Source organism: Chiloscyllium plagiosum, unplaced genomic scaffold (genome assembly GCF_037043375.1).
Source record: "Chiloscyllium plagiosum isolate Xiang-an unplaced genomic scaffold, Cpla_swu_hap1 HiC_scaffold_31, whole genome shotgun sequence".
In the NCBI taxonomy this organism is placed as follows: domain Eukaryota; kingdom Metazoa; phylum Chordata; class Chondrichthyes; order Orectolobiformes; family Hemiscylliidae; genus Chiloscyllium; species Chiloscyllium plagiosum.
The window spans coordinates 56,722,297-56,739,123 of record NW_028270169.1 but is presented as its reverse complement, the minus strand read 5'-3'; the positions used below and the strand labels follow the sequence as shown (position 1 = coordinate 56,739,123).

Genomic DNA, 16,827 nt, shown 5'->3' with positions numbered 1-16,827 from the left:
ACTCAATCAAGTTAGTGAGACACGATTTCCCACCCCAAGGCCATGTTGATTATCCCGAAACAATTTATTGTCTTTCCAAATATGTGTAAATACTGTCCCTCAGGATTGCCTCCAACAACTGGCCCACTACTGATGTCAGGCTCACTGTCTATTGTTCCCTGGCTTTTCCTTAACACCTTTATTAAATAGCGGCACCGGGTTAGCCAACCTCCAGTCTTCTGGCACCTCGCCTGTGGGCTATTGATGATATAATATCTCAAATGATATAATCTCTTCTCCAGCTTCCCACAGAGTTTGACAGTACACCTGCTGAGGCCCTGGGGATTTATCCATCTTTGTGTTTTAAGACATCCAACACTTCCTCTTCTGTGATATGGTCATTTTTCAAGATGTCACTATTTATTTCCCCATGTTCTTTATCTTCCATATCCTTCTCCACATAAGCACTGATGCAAAATACTCATTTAATATATTCCCCATCTATTGCTGATCTTTAAGAGGCCCTATTCTCTCCCTCATTTTGTCCTTAATGTTTTTGTAGAATCCCTTTGGATTGTCCTTAACCCTATTTAACAAAGCTATCTTATGTGCCAAGTTTGCCCTCCTGATTTTCCTCTTAAGTATACTCTTGTTGCAAAATCACAATTTCTCTAGTCATCCACTATTACCTACAACTACCAAACCTGCCCTTCACCCTAACAGGAATATACTGTCTCTGGACACTCGTTATCTCATTTTTGAAGGCTTTCCATTTTCCAGAGGTCCCTTTTGAGGACCTACTTTTTAAATTTCTGCCGAACTAACTATATTCTCTCCTCTGAATCTCATCCTTTTCACTTCCTATATGTTAGTTCCAATGTGTACAACTAGCTCCTGCTGGTCCTGCTCCCCTTTGAGAATATTCTGCACCCTCTCCGAGATATCTTTGATTCTGGCTTCAAGGAGGCAACATACCATTCTGATGTCTCACTGTCGGCCTCAGAATCGGCTATCTATGCCTCTGACTAGAGAGTTTCCCATCACAATCGATTGCTTAGAACCTGCTGTACCCCTCGTTACATTAGAGCCAGTCTTTAGAGACAGCCAGTAGGTACCAGAAACCCAGCTGTCAATGGTGCATTCCCTAAGGATTCATCACATTTTCCAAAACAGCAATACTTGTTCAAGATAGGGATAATCATAGGAGACTCCTGCACTACCTGCCTCCCTCTCCCTTTCCTGGAGGTCACTCTCCCTCTACCTGACTGTATTTTCAGTTTACATCCTTCCCTGCAACTTACTAGCTCCTGTAACCTCCTCATCTCCTCTCACTGCCACTCCATGCGATCCGATAGGGTTTGTTACTAAACTCACTTCCTGCAAACGTAATCATCAGTAATCTGGAAACTCTGCCTACTCTTTCACAACAGCAAAAGCACATCATCACTCTACATGAGGCTATCTTTGCACCTTAACAATCTATAGACCCAGGAAATAGCGTAGTCTTCCTGCTTTAAAAACACTGCTCCACGTACTGTCTCTGGACTCTCATTATCTCATTTTTGAAGGCTTCCCATTTTCCTATGTTTTTTATGAAGTTATCGGTACCTATGCTTTTATGTTTTTAAAGTTTAATCAAGAGACAGGTGTCAATAACAACATATAATTTAAAAAAACCCAACCTGCTCGCTATTGTAGACTTACAAAAGAAAACCAATAAGGTTACACTTTAAAAAGCCGCTTAGCTGCTGCCCTGCTATGAGCTCCCACTCACAGGTTTCTCCGAGGTGAGCTGTGAATTTTGCTGTTTGTTTACTTTTCATAGAATGAACTCCGATGTCCAGAGGTACTTGAAAACAGACAGCCATGGCAGCAGCTGGGCAGGTTACTGCTGGGTCAGATAGCAGTGTCAGTGTCCTTCTCCATTTGAATCACTGCCCATGTGGTCACTGCCCTTTGTCTGTTTCCCTCATTTTTAAAGTGCTGTCCTAGAATCTAAGGAAATCAGCTCCAATACTGAAAATAACCCAAAAAAGGAGAAGCTCTTACAGCCACAATTTTTCCCCGTTATCCATCCTGTTGTGGACCAAATTAACTGCAGTGACTCAAGAAGACACCGCACCGCCACCTCTGCGAGGACAGTTAGGCTGGGCAACAAGTGCTCGCCCAGCCAGTGATGCCTACATTGCATGAGTGGGAAAAAAGCTTCTCCTTGTCTATGCTAAAACCATTCATAGTACTTAAGATCTCTATCAAATCTCCCATTAATCTTCTCTACTCTGACAAGGCAATCCAAGCCTTAATAATCTCTCCACATCATTAAAGTCCTTAATTCTTGGTAACACTCCAGAAAGTCTCCTCTGTGTGCCCTCTATAGCTTTACCATCCTCTCTCAAGTGTGCCCTCTATAGCTTTACCATCCTCTCCCAGAACTGAGAACAAAAGTCTAATTAAGGCGGAATGTTTCATTTAAAATTGCTTCACATATTTTCTTTTCTGAGTAGAAGGTTCTTCTCACCTGCAGGGGTGGGAGGTGGGGTTTGGGGGTGACTATTGGATCAGCCAACCTGGAGAAAGCTAAGGTGGGCATTTTTGGAGGCCTGCCTCATTGCTCTGGGATGTTGGCCCAAATTATAATGAGAAACCTGAGGCCCTCTAGTCCTCACCCCTCATGCACCTACATCCACTGTAACCCCAACCTTATCACCTTACCACCTACCCCTCATGGTGCCTCATGTCCCCCATGCCATGCACTTCAGTGGGTCCCTAGCCTCCATGAATGGTCAATGGATGTTTTTATGACTACAATGCTGTTTCCGCAGGGCTGTGTATGGGGGCCCTTTTTTGTTGTTTTTAAACATAAATATAAGGTTCAGGGGAGGCAATGGCCTCGTAATATTATCACTGGACTGTAAATCCAGAGAGCCAAGTAGTGTTCTGGGACTTGAGCTCAAATCCTGCCACGGCAGATGGTGGAATTTGAATTAAGAGTCTAATGGTAACTGTGAATCTTTGTTGATTGACAGAAAATACCTTCTGGTTCACTAATGTCTTTTAGGGAAGGAAACTGCCATCCTTACCTGGTATGGACTACATGTCACTCCAGACCCACATCAATATGGTTGACTCTTAACTGCCTTCTGGGCAATTAGGCAGTAACTGGTGGCCTAGCCAACGAAACCCTCATGAATGAATTTTAAAAAAGGGGTTATGTGGTTGGTCACATGGTTAATGTTAAGAAAAGAACTGAACAAGCATAGAATCCCTACAGTGTGGATGCACACCATCCAGCCCATTGAGTCCACACCAATCCTCCAAAAGGCATCCCACCCAGAGCCATCCCCCTAGCCCTGCATTTCCTAAGGCTAATCCACCTAGCCTGTATACCCCTGGACGCTATAGCACGGCCAGTCCACCTAACCTGCAACATATTTGAACTGTGGGAAGAAACCAAAGCATCTGGAGAAAACCCACGCAGACATGGGGAGAACATGCACACTCCCAAAGACAGTAACTCAAGGCTAGAATTGAACATGGGTCCCTGGTGCTGTGGGGTAGCAGTGCTAATTACTGAGCCACCATCACATGCCATCCAATGGCAGGAAGAAGTATTTGTCCACAGTTGCCAGAAAATAGTAGGACAGGTTGATATGGTGATTCAGAAGGCAAATGGGACAAATGTCTTTATTAGAGTTGAAAAATGTGGTGCTGGAAAAACACAGCAGGCCAGGCAGCATCCAAGGAGCAAGAGAATCGCGTTTCGGGCATAAGCCCTTCTTCAGGAATGAGGCTGGTGTGCCAAGCGGGCTGAGATAAAAGGGAGGGGGGGAGGGAATTTGGGGGAGGGGCACTGGGAATACGATAGGTGGAAGGAGGTGAGGGTGAGGGTGATAGGCCAGAGAGGGGGTGGGAGCGGAGAGGTTGGGAAGAAGATTGCAGGTCAAGAGGGCGGTGCTGAATCCGGGGGTTGGGACTGAGATAAGGTGGGGGGAGGGGAAATGAGGAAGCTGGAGAAATCTACATTCATCCCGTGTGGTCGGAGGGTTCCCAGGCGGAAGATGAGGCGCTCTTCCTCCAGGCGTCGTGTGATCAGGGCCTGGTGATGGAGGAGGCCAAGGACCTGCATGTCCTTGGAGGAGTGGGAGGGGGAGTTAAAGTGTTCAGCCACGGGGCGGTTGGGTTATTTGGTGCGGGTGTCCTAGAGGTGTTCCCTGAAACGTTCCGCAAGTATGCGGCCTGTCTCCCCATTGTAGAGAAGACCACATCGGGTGCAACGGATACAGTAAATGATGTGTGTGGAGGTGCAGGTGAATTTGCGACGGATATGGAAGGATCTAATTGGGGCCTTGGAGGGAGGTATGGGCGCAAGTTTTATACTTCTTGCGGTTGCAGGGGAAGGTGCCGGGAGTGGGGGTGAGGTTTGTGGAGGGTATGGACCTGACGAGGGAGTTGCGGAGGGAGTGGTCTCTCCGGAACGCTGATAGGGGTGGGGAGGGAAATATATCCCTGGTTGTGGAGTCTGTTTGGAGGTGGCAGAAATGACAGTGGATGATACGATATATCCGAAGGTTGGTGGGGTGGAAGGTGAGGACCAGTGGGGTTCTGTCCTGGCAGAGTTCAAGGGCAGAGGTGCGGGAAGTGGAGGAGATGCGGGGGAGAGCATCGTTTACCACATCGGAGGGGAAATTGCGGTCTTTGAAGAAGGAGGCCATTTGGGTTATTCGGTTGTGAAATTGGTCCTCTTTGGAGCAGATGCGGCAGAGGCGAAGGAATTGGGAATATGGGATGGCGTTTTTATAGGGGGCAGGGTGGGAGGAGGTGTAATCTAGATTGCTGTGGGAATTGGTCGGTTTGTAGTAAATGTCTGTGTTGAGTCGGTCGCCCGAGATAGAAATGGAGAGGTTGAGGAAGGGGAGGGAGGAGTCTGAGACTGTCCAGGTAAATTTGTGGCCGGGGTGGAAGGTGTTAGTAAAGTGGATGAACTGTTCAACCTCCTCATGGGAGCACGAGGTAGCGCCAATACAACCATTGATGTAGCAGAAGAAAAGGTGGGGGGTGGTGCCAGTGTAGCTGCGGAAGATGGACTGTTCCACATATCCGATGAAGAGGCAGGCATAGCTAGGGCCCATGCGGGTGCCCATGGCTACTCCTTTGGTTTGGAGGAAGTGGGAGGATTGAAAAGAGAAGTTGTTCAGAGTGAGGACCAGTTCAGTCAGTCGAAGGAGGGTGTCAGTGGAAGGGTACTGGTTGGTTTGGTGGGAAAGGAAGAAGCAGAGGGCTTTGAGTCCTTCGTGATGGGGGATGGAAGTGTATAGGGACTGGATATCCATCCTGAAGAAAAGGCGTTGGGGGCTGGGGAAGCGAAAATCATGGAGGAGGTGGAAGGCATGGGTGGTGTCCCGAAGGTAGGTGGGGAGTTCTTGGACTAAGGGGGATAGGACCGTGTCGAGGTATGTAGAGATGCCTTTATTAGCTGAGTCTGAGACTTATAATAGCCACGAATTTATGTTAGAGCAGTATAAAAGACTTTAGGTCTCTGGTAGCGAACTGTGTACAGATTTGATCACCGCTTGGCAGGAAGGAAGTGACCATTCTGGAGATGAAACAGAGGGGACTTATGAGTATATTCCCAGTCATGGAGAATTTTAATGATAAGGGAATGTTAGACAGGCTGGGGGTAGCCTGTCTTTTTTGTGATGGAGTAGCTGAGGGATATTTTGTGGAAGTGTATGAAGTTGAAGGATGTAGACAGAGTGGATGTGGAGGACTGATTTCTGATAGCAGAACTCCTATAGAAAGGATGCAGTGAAACTTGAAAGGGTTCAGAAAAGGTTTAAAAGGATGTTGCCATGGTTGGAGGATTTGAGCTGTAGGGAGAGGCTGAACAGACTGGAACTGTTTTCCCTGGAGTCGGAGACTGAGAGGTGACCTATCGAGATTTATAAAATGAGGTGCATGGGCTAGGGTAAATAGACAAGATCTTTTCCCTGGGTTGGGGGAGTCCAGAACTAGAGGGCATAAGTTTAGGGTTATTGGGGAAAGATTTAAAAAGGACCTAAGGGGCAACTTTTTCACGCAGATGGTGATGCGTGTATGGAATGAGCTGCCAGAAGAAGTGGCAGAGGCTGGTATAATTACAACATTTAAAATGCATTTGGATAGGTACATGAATAAGTAGGGTTTAGAGAGATATGGGTCAAGTGCTGGCAAATGGGACTAGATTCATTTAGGATACCTGGTCGGCATGTACGAGTTGGACCAAAGGGTCTGTTTCAATGCTTTACATCTCTGACTCTGAGAGTTTAATAAGCAGGAGGAATAGATTTACAGTAACTGGTAGAAGAGTTAGAAAGTTTTGAGGAATAGTTTTTCACTCAGAGGATAGTAGAAGCAGAAATCCTTAAGGCAATGAAAATATACTTGGACATGCATAACCCAATGGATCAAGAACTGGGTGGCTGTTCTTCAATTAGCTAGGACATGTTGGCTTGAATTGTCTTCTTCTGTAAATCTTTCTATGTTTCTACATTTTGACTTTCTGTGGAAGAATGGTGAGCTTGATCTGCCGCTTTGTCCATCGCCAGAGTAATTTCAACCATGAACCATCAAACAAACATGGAGACAATAATGAATAGTCCTGGAACTCTGCTAAACAATTAATAATTTCAGTTATTTGTTTTAGCAGTAAATGCTGGTGATGTCTGAAGGAAGTGGGCTAGAAAATGTTGGATCAACATAGGATTAATGTTTGAAAGCAAGGACCTTTCATCAGAACAAGGAAAAATTTGAGATGTAAGAGATCTTAAGCAAATACTGAGTCAAAGATTAGGGAGAGGAGGGAGCTATCAGAAGGGTAGGTTTGTGATAGAATCTAGCACCATTCAACTAGTTAAATATCACATGGTGTGTCACAGGAGCATTATGACCAATATTTGCCTTTGAGCTAAGAAAGCAGGTATTGGACCACGTGAAGTGGGATTTAAAGAGCTTTCTACCTAGTGAAGTAGAGAGGCAAGAGGTTTAAAGAGGAAATTCCAGACCTTAGGATCAAAGGAGTTGCAGATAAAGCCGCCAGATTTGAGTTGAAGGGAATCTGGATGACAGAAGCTAGAGAGACATGGGATTGGAGGATGTCACACAGAAGGGGAGCAAAGGGGCTAAGGCGGGATTTTAAAGTAAGGGTTTGAAAATGTGCTTCAGTGAGCACAAGGGGATGGCATGACACTGTGACTTGAGCCATTGTTATTGGCCATAGGAATTTCTGGTTATTGCCCAGAGCCTACACCAGAGGAATCCCTCATGGATTTCTCCTATGGCTGTCAATCCCTTGACCCCCTACACCAGAGAAGTGCCTAGTAAATGTCCAGTCAATCTTGTGGGTGACCCATTCCTTGTATTATAATTGATTTTCTCTACCGGGAGAAAGATTAGTCCATAATGAGGAGAGAGCCTAGAAATGAGTGAACAAGGTGGGAGGGAATGAAATGGAATGGTTGACAGAGTTTGATGGGAAGGGAGGCAGAATTTTTAAAAAGTGAGACATTAATCCCTCAACCAGTTCTGAGTCATCTGTGTGTGAGAACCACTAAAGTGGAAGTGCTTAGGTGAGAATCTATTCTACATCCAGTCTGCACATCCTGGCCTGATACAGTTTTTATGAAGGAATAGTGTCAATGGCACGAAAACCCAGAAAGTTAGGAGCTTAGAATACCTCCCTAATCTAATGGCGCAACTTGACTGTCATTTTAAAAAATGCTTTATTGATTGAATGCCTGAATCCCTGCGACATTGAAAAACCAAATGGGGGCTAGGTGAGGTCAGCTTCCACCAAATAGTAACATCAGTGAGATGGGAAGTTGGCTGGGAGCATGGCAGGGAGGAGGGGGAGAGAGAGTGAGAGAGAGAAAAAGAGAGATAGAGATTGCGGAAGTTGAGATGGCACAGAGAGAGAAATTGTGGAGAGGTTGTAGAAGTCATGACTTTGGGCAGAGAGCTCAGACGGGGGAGTGAGGCAGAAGATGACCGGATTGTTTGTCGGACAGGTGGAGGAATTCCTGACCCACAATGAGTTCTGGAAATTACTTGCCTGTTGGCACCTCTTGCTGACCATTGGGTTAAATTGGGAAGGAATAGGTGGAGGGGGGTAAATCCAAACTGCGGACAAAAATTAAGGCCTTGTTTAAATGCTGTCTTTACAGACCAACCCTGTTTGCAAGTGGGTGTTTCCCATCACTACCTCAAAGCACTGGTATTTTTGGATAACGCAGGAGTCTATCTATGACTCCAGTCACACACCAGTATGGTTGACTCTCCCCTCTAAAACTTCTGTGCTAGAATAAATGTCACTCTTACCAGTAATGCCTACATCTGGAAAATGAGTCAAGAAGAGGTGGGTACTGCCATGGATGTGTCACCGAGTTAACTTCCATGTAGAGAGAGGTAGTGATATACAAGGTTAACCTAGCTGTTCTCAGTCCATTTACCACCTGGATGGTCTTTTCCTGGAAGATTAGTGGATTGAATGAGCCTAAATTCCAGTGTTGGTTCACAATAGGTGCAGGTGCAAAAATCCCACATAGCTTTGCAAATGATGACTGCTGAAGGACCGTGTAGCACCTTTGGAAGATTCTATCTTGTGGGGAGCTGCTTTAACACTAGGTGAGCATATTCACTGAGCAGGACATTGCTGTGGTCTTTTTAAGGATGATTCGGAGATGCCGATGTTGGACTGGGTTGTACAAAGTTAAAAAAATCACACAGCACCAGGTTATAGTCCAACAGGTTTACTTGGAAGTACTAGCTTTTGGAGCACTGCTCCTTCGTCAGGTGGTTGTGGAGTATAAGATTGTAAGACCGTTTTTAAGAGTCACATTGTCCCTGCTAGCCTCTCTGCTGGAAAGCTATTTTCTTCAGTTTGCTCTTTTCAGCCAGCGAGTAGGATGAAATCTCAGCATCACTGTGCTGCTGCTTTACAAGATTGGCTTGGCCAAGAATGATGTGGGGCAGAAATCTGTCAGAATGTGACTTCAGCTGTGAAGAGGCTGCAGTGTGCATCTGCATTGTGAAGCTGTGGGGTGGACTCAACGATAGACCTCAGGCCTCTTGAAAGTAAGTTTTGCGTATTTATCTGGCAGTGGCCAAAAGATGGGGGAGCATGAGGGAGGGGAGCTGGATGTTGGAGGTGAGAAGAGTGTGGCACCACACTGGAAGGGGGTGTTTGATTAAGATACCACAAAGTTGCCGAATACACTTCTCCTTTTTTGGTTTCAGAATTTTTTTGTATCTAAAAAAAAATCAGTTTGGAAAAGGAGGGAAAATAGCCACCATGGGGCTTCTGTGCTAATAAAGCATGCCCATTTGAATGCCTGGCTGCATATGAGGGACCTAATTGGTTAAGAAGGGCTTATGCCTGAAACGTCGATTCTCCTGCTCCTTGGATGCTGCCTCACCTGCTGCGCTTTTCCAGCAACACATTTTTCAGCCCTAATTGGTGATTACCATGATTTAAACATGCCTGGAGCTGTCTATGATTTGGAGATGCCGAGCAGAGACTGATAGCTAAGTTCTGTACCCATAGGGAGGGCCTCAACCGGGACCTTGGGTTCATGTCACATTACAGGTGATCACCATTGCACTACACACACACACTCTCACATACACACGGACCCAGGTACACACAGACGCGCACACAGACACCCACACACACCCTTATAGACACACACACTCCCACACATGCACCCCCTCACAGACTTAAGAAACTCTGCACTCACTACACACACACACACACTTTCTCACACTCACAACCCCCACCCCAGACTGACACACACAGACAGACAGACAAAGACCCACATACACACATATATTTTGTGTAGTGAATTTGTACTTGCAGAGTTACATTGCACTTTGCTCAAAAACTGCATACATTCATGTAGAACTTTGAGGTCAAAAACTGCATGAATTTATGTAAAACTCTGTTATCTCACTTTTTAGATTAGAATCGATCTAAACATCAGGTCATAGACAGAGAACACGGGGGCCAACACCTTCAACATATTGTCTAGCTATCACCATTGTTAACAGCTAACCCGAGAATGCAACTTTAAAAAAAAGGATTTTGTGATTTACACATGAAAGAAGTGAAACTATCACTATATTCTAACAGATGAAAGGCTTAACAGATAATCAGTTTTTCAATGTATAATTTCAGTTACATCACACTGCAAATTTTTGCTATAAATTCTGTGTTACGTTCGAGCCCTCCACAATCACCTGATGAAGGAGCGTCGCTCCGAAAGCTAGTGTGCTTCCAACTAAACCTGTTGGACTATAACCTGGTGTTGTGTGTTTTTTAACTTGGAGCTGTCTAAGCAGTGATGTGCAGCTTTCACACTTGAACACTGATTAGGAGCAATTTGTATGGAGCAGCTTATGTAACATCCACATGTGCACACTTTTGTCCATGTGCACATCCATATGCATGCACATAACATGCATACATGAATCCACACATATACACGCACATCCATATACATACACATATATCCCGTACACACACATGCACACATGAACCTGCATATACAAACATCTATCCACAACCACACTTATACACACACAGATAGTGGCAGTAATGTGTAAAGTGTGCTGGAGTTTTCAGACGACTAAGGGTCCAAGGGAGAAGGTGAACAGATCACAGAATTTTGGTAGAGGAAGTTAAGAGGAGGACAGATCACCTAATCCTCCAGTCACGCTTTCATGGTCTCATATCTTATCGCATCGCGACCAGCAAGGTCCCCATGACCCAGGACTGTTTTCTCCCTGGTGACTCATAAATGGTGCTACAGCACAACACTCTGTTTAGTCCTGAGAGAATTCAGAGAATACATGTTTCTTGAATGTTGAATTCTTGATAATGTGTTCCAGAAAGATGCCAAATATAATAAGGCAATCAGCAAAACAGAACAGTTGAAGGTACCTGTGGCTGTAACAAACATTCAAGATCCATGGCAAATACTTGTTTAGATATTTTCTTAGCAACCTGTTCAGAGACATTTGTACACACCTCTGGAGCAGGTGGGGCTTGAACCCAGCCTCTTGGCTCAGAGTTAGGGCTACTACTACTGCACCACAAGAGCCCTTAAATGCTTGTTTGTTCTTATCCAGCTGGCTGCTTTCAAGTGAGGGCATTTGTTCTTATGTTTATCAATAAAATGCATGTAGCGAGTTTAATGAGTGCTACCAGGTACTTTAATTGTCAAACAGAGGATTAATAGTCCTCTGGATAGCTTCAAATTCATTTACAAAGACGGTGTCTTGCATGGAGATGAGTTAAACCATTACCGTGCAATGTTAGACCCCAATTTGGCTTCCTTGGAGCTCCTTATTTATCTGGAGAGAACCAATCCCCATTTTTGTTTGGTGGGAAGTGTTGCCATGGGCTGAGTGCACCTGGGCGCAGTAGTACATTTCAGTGCGCGAATTTACTCACTTGGGTTTCTCTTGGAGGAAATTAAATTTTCCTTTGCATTCCCTTTGCCCCACACCCTGCTGACGTTGGCTCCCTTCTTGTAAATGTAGGATGAAAATCACCGTGTGGGCGGCACGGTGGCACAGTGGTTAGCACTGCTGCCTCACAGCTTCAGAGACCCGGGTTCAATTCCCGCCTCAGGCGACTGACTGTGTGGAGTTTGCACATTCTCCCCGTGTCTGCGTGGGTTTCCTCCGGGTGCTCCGGTTTCCTCCCACCATCCAAAGATGTGCAGAGTCAGGTGAATTGGTCATGCTAAATTGCCCATAGTGTTAGGTAAGGGGTAAATGTAGGGGTATGGGTGGGTTTCACTTTGGTGGGTCGGTGTGGACTTGTTGGGCCGAAGGGCCTGTTTCCACACTGTAATCTAATCTAATCTAAATCAGATTTCCTCTATCATACCATTTATAGGATTTAGGATTTTGGAGGTCCCTTACAAGCATGCCAGATTTGAGAGTTAAAGAAGTAATTGGAAAGCCTGTTGAAGTTTCTGGAACATTCTGAAAAGTATATGTGAAGTGTTTTCACACCTTCAAATGTCAGTACAGTATTAAATGCCGGATGGTGATGTAGATGGTTTTAATTTTATTGATGCATCATAAGGATCTGTCTTTAAAAGGTAAATTGACCCTTGCATTGACCAGCGACATGTATTTGTTCACAAATATTTCAGTGCCACAATGCAATGAAAAATGTTGCAAATGTCTTATCAACTTGTACTGCTATCTTTTCTACTATGATTAAATGGCACTGGCTAATTTAAAAAATAACTGGTTTGGAAACTTGAAAAAATGTGCACTTGTTAAAAAACATGTAACAACCTGATCCTCTACATAAGCTAACAAGCACCCTGCAAGTAATATAAGACTCTACTACTCTTTCCTCCTTCCAGTGATCCATTGTTTGAACAGCTGAAGCCAATTGCAATGCTTGGCAGAGTTTCAAAGGCTAATGGGTTTCAACACAAGCAGTATTCCTTCTATTTATCTGGAATGAATGATAGTTTCAAGAAATTGTAATAATACATTGTCATGTGTCATATGAACACAATAATGTGGTTTAAGAATTGTTGCAAACTAACATTATTATAAGAATTGCCTGTTTTTTTCACAACACGCACCTTCTCAGAATCAATGGAATGCAGGTTTTTATTAGATAATCAGAAGTTTATTTTTCTCCTAAGGAAAGTAAATATTTTGCATTGATATTGTGTGGGACGTGAGAACTATTCATAGTGAAAGCTGGAGGAGTGGCTCTGAAAGATACATGAGAGGCATATAGATAGCATGGAGTGACATGGGCTGGTATAGAGGTGGGGTCAGGAGGGTGAGTGAGATGAGATGATGTTCAAGGGTCCTTTTAAACACTATTGGGAGTTGGAATGCCTTGTTGGAGTATGTAGGCATACTTTATAATGGGTTCACCTCCATAACTCACTCCACACGCAGTCCAGTGTGGCATGCAAACTGCACTGGAAATCCAACTGTGGTGTGAAAAGATAAAATTGGTGTGGAAAATCAAACATGGGCCAAATGTTCAGTTAGTGAGCTGTGAAAATGTTCAAGCTGGGTATTCGCAAATTCGGAGAAAGATTTGGCCCCCTGCTGCCGGTATCACATAAGCTAAGTAGTTCTTGATGTTGTAGCTCTTGATCTGATGAGAGTTCCATTCAGTCATGGTCTCATTAGGTTAACAGATCCTGCTGCAATGGAGTACATCAGCACGTGTTGCTGCATACATAGTGTATCACTGTGTATGCAGCAGCATTGCCAAATATATTGATGAGTGTACAACCTTTTCTGATGTGCACACAGTGTGTATATTGATGAGTGTTCATACTCAGTTCCATGTAGGTGAGTAGTTTCCGTGGGTGAGATGCATTAATGCAGAGTATGTACATTCAGCAATTGTAAATACTGCAAGGATTAACCCACGGAAGATAAGTGGAAGCAGATTAATTCATCCACAGGTCACCGATGCTGGCTGAAGGAGACATTTAGCCACCACCTTGTCTAACAGGAGTATTCAGTGAGGCAGCAGGTAAGAAAACCGAGTGTCTGTTGTCATTCCACTCAGATTATTTGCTGTGAATCCTAATTGTTTTGATTTTAGACAACACATGTGAATCTATGAGAGCTAGTTTGGGGAGGATTTGGAAGTGGGTAGAGACTAGTTCTATTTTAGTTCTAAGTGTTTAACAGCTGTCAGAGAACGGAAATCTTTATCCCATCTGTCAGGCTAGTGTTCGGACTCAAGCTCATGAGTTGAACGATGACAGTTTTACACAAACTTTGTTGAAATTTGCTTTATGTCTGCCTTGGGGCAATGTGACTCAATGATAAATGAGGTGAAACAGAGCTGTGCAGAACTTGCACAGTTAGAGTCATAGAGGTTTACAGCATGGAAACAGGCTCTTCGGCCCAATTTGTCTGTGCCACCCAGTTTTCACAGTTAATCTAGTTCCATTTGCGTGCATTTTGTTCATATCCCTCCGTACCTATCCCATCCATGTGCCTGTCCAAATGTTTTTTAAATGACAAAATTGTACTTATCTCCACCACTACCTCTGTAGCCTGTTCCAGACACTCAGCACCCTCTGTGTGAAAAATTGCCCCTCTAGACCCTTTCGTATCTCTTCCCTGTCACCTTAAACCTATGTCCTGTACTTTTAGGCTCCCCAACCATGGGGAAAGGCTGTTAGCTATCTGCCTTATCTATGCCTCTAATGATTTTATAGACCTCTGTAAGGTCACCTCTCAATCTCCTGCGCTCCAGGGAAACAAGTCTCAGCCTATCCTGCAACGGCACAGTGGCTCAGTGGTTAGCACTGCTGCCTCACAGCACCAGGGGCCCTGGTTCAATTCCCATCTCAGGCAATTGTGTGTGTGGAATTTGCACATTCTCCCCGTGTCTGCGTGGGTTTCCTCTGGGTGCTCTGGTTTCCTTCCACAGTCCAAAGATGTGCAGGTTAGGTGAATTGGCCATGCTAAATTGCCCATAGTGTTAGGTAGATTAGTCAAGAGTAAATGTAGGGGAATGGTCTGGGTGGGTTGCTCTTCAGAGGGTCGGCGTGGACTTGTTGGGCCGAAGGGCCTGTTTCCACACTTAAGGGAATCTAATCTAATCTTCTTATAACTCAACCCTTCCAGTCCAAGTAATATAAAGGCACCTGACAACAGCAGAGACTAACTTGTTTGTTGGAGTCTGCAAACTCCATGATCAGATACCCTCTATTCCCACCTTCACACAATATCCCATTACTCTACTTCACCTTTGTAATCTCCTCCTCCAATCCCATGAACAACCTGAGAGTGTTACTCTGGTCCGATGTTGGTCACTTATTGATCATCAACTTTCCTTGTATCCCTATTGGTGGTTGTGCCTTCTGTTGCCTACACTATGAATTTCTTCCTTCAACCTCTCCACTTCTCTCCCACTTCCTCTCCGTTTAAAGGCTGCTAAAAATCAGGCTTTTCAAGCAGCTTTTTTTGGTCTCAGTCATCTGTGTATTTCCTAACATGACTTTGATCTGATCATGTTCCTTTGAAGCACTTTGGGATTGACTTTGCTATGCAAATATAACTTGTTATTGGGGCAACAAAATTTGACTTGATCATAGGGATGTCAAATTAGTTCAGTACATATATGTACGTTTCCCACAACCCAACAGAGTTGCAAGACATGGGAACTGTGCCTTAGTGCAAAAGTAGTTTTCAGAGCCAGCTGATAGAAAGGCCTGGGTGAGGCTGATTATTAAACTTGTAAGCTCGGATCTTAATGATGGGTGATTTGCTTCAAATAAAGACACATTTGTCAGAATTGAGAAGGGGGATTGTGGGGGAAGGGCAGATGGAGGAATGTGGTCAGTCCTGAACTGGGACATTTGACAGAATGTCAGTACAGCCAACAGCGTCGTGTTGCCAACCTTTCCCCCCAAACCTGAACCCCAACCACATTACTCAGGACTGCTCTGGAATCACTGGATGCTAAAGCTGAGGGATTTTAGACACTATTGTGAGCCAATGTCAGGCAAAAACATTTAGAAAGAAATTGGGCATTTGTAGGTGAGGAAATGTCGAGGTATTGGTCATGATTGGAGCAGAATGTTTTCTGTGGGGCATTAATAAATTGAGTAAATGCTTAAAACTGGGAGTTTGATGTGGTGAGGTAGACGTCTTTCACCCAGGAACCTAGACAAATCAAACAATTTTCCAGTCAGCTTCTAGTTTTCAACACTGGAGCATGGACCAGTTTTAGGTGGTTAGAGGTGACCATCAGGCTGGAGTTTGGCAGTTGATGGTAGGGGAAGGGGTATGTTCAGTGCTCCAGTTAGTCATAGAAACCTTCTCTCCTTACCTGCAGGAATCCATATCCATTACAATAGTTCCAGTCTTCAAATGGAAATTGAAATGGTCCCCAGTTGATCACCTTGAACTGCCTGTGTGCTGCTGTAGTCACTGGCTTCCCAGGTCAGAGAGTTCTCTCACAGCAATGGCCTGGCTCTGAATCTATGTTTTTAATTAGTGCTTTAAAAAATTGGACAGAAGACTCGACTTCAATTGCTGTCTGAGTTAGTTACATTTCATTACAAACCTCCTCAGGAGGCTGCCCCTCATTCCTATGGCCCTTCAGCTTCAAAAGCCCACAAAGATCTTGTTGTCATGATTACAGTTGGACTGCCCCTTGAAAATTTCTGATTTTTCTCACCCTTGTGGGGGGTATTAGAAGGGGGAGTTTTCAGGCACTGAAAACACATTCTGCCTGTATCCTGCTCCCAATGGGAAAGGTTAATGTTGCAATCTGAGCAATGGCCACCACTTGTTGAGCTGACAGCAAAGAAAGGAAATATATGACCTGTGACAGATGAGAATGCATTTTCAATCCCAGAGCTGATCTGTAGATTGGAGGAGGAGAGGCAACTTATTCCCTACATCCCAGTGGTCATACATGCTTTTGTCGTAGTCTCTGGTAGTTTTAAGTCATTTCGGTACCAACAGTCTTTCTTCCTTCCTCAAACTGATGTTGGGGAATTCCTGGTATTCTTTCAGGGAGGTCATGTAGCTCATCCCTCTGGATTTTCTTGTCTCTCCTGTCTTTGTTAATGTGCCTTATTTTGGGGGCTGGCCATTAATACTACGTCAATCACCTGTCTAACCCCTCTTGGCCAATGGACAGGGGACAGCTACCTATGTGTTACATGACTGTCAATTACTTGCCCATCTCAATTTGAAGGTTAGTTTACCATTCTTTCTAAGATTAAGTGCTCTTTTATCATTACATTGCATTGATAATGGAGTAGGATGATACATAAGTCAAGAACTTAT

General features: G+C 44.4%; 1 protein-coding gene across 11 annotated transcripts in view; it reads left to right on the top strand.

The window, feature by feature from the left end:
- The window catches only part of camkk1a (calcium/calmodulin-dependent protein kinase kinase 1, alpha a), a 259,555-nt gene that overhangs the window by 53,647 nt on the left and 189,081 nt on the right, over positions 1 to 16,827 (top strand). For 2 of the 11 annotated variants that reach the window (XM_087977559.1, XM_087977562.1), the window contains exon 1: positions 11,915 to 12,045. The exons of the other annotated variants lie outside the window; for them this stretch is intronic. The gene's annotated coding sequence lies outside the window, so the exon portion shown is untranslated. Of the gene's footprint in view, positions 1 to 11,914; positions 12,046 to 16,827 lie in introns of those variants that run through there. 11 annotated transcript variants of the gene reach the window in all.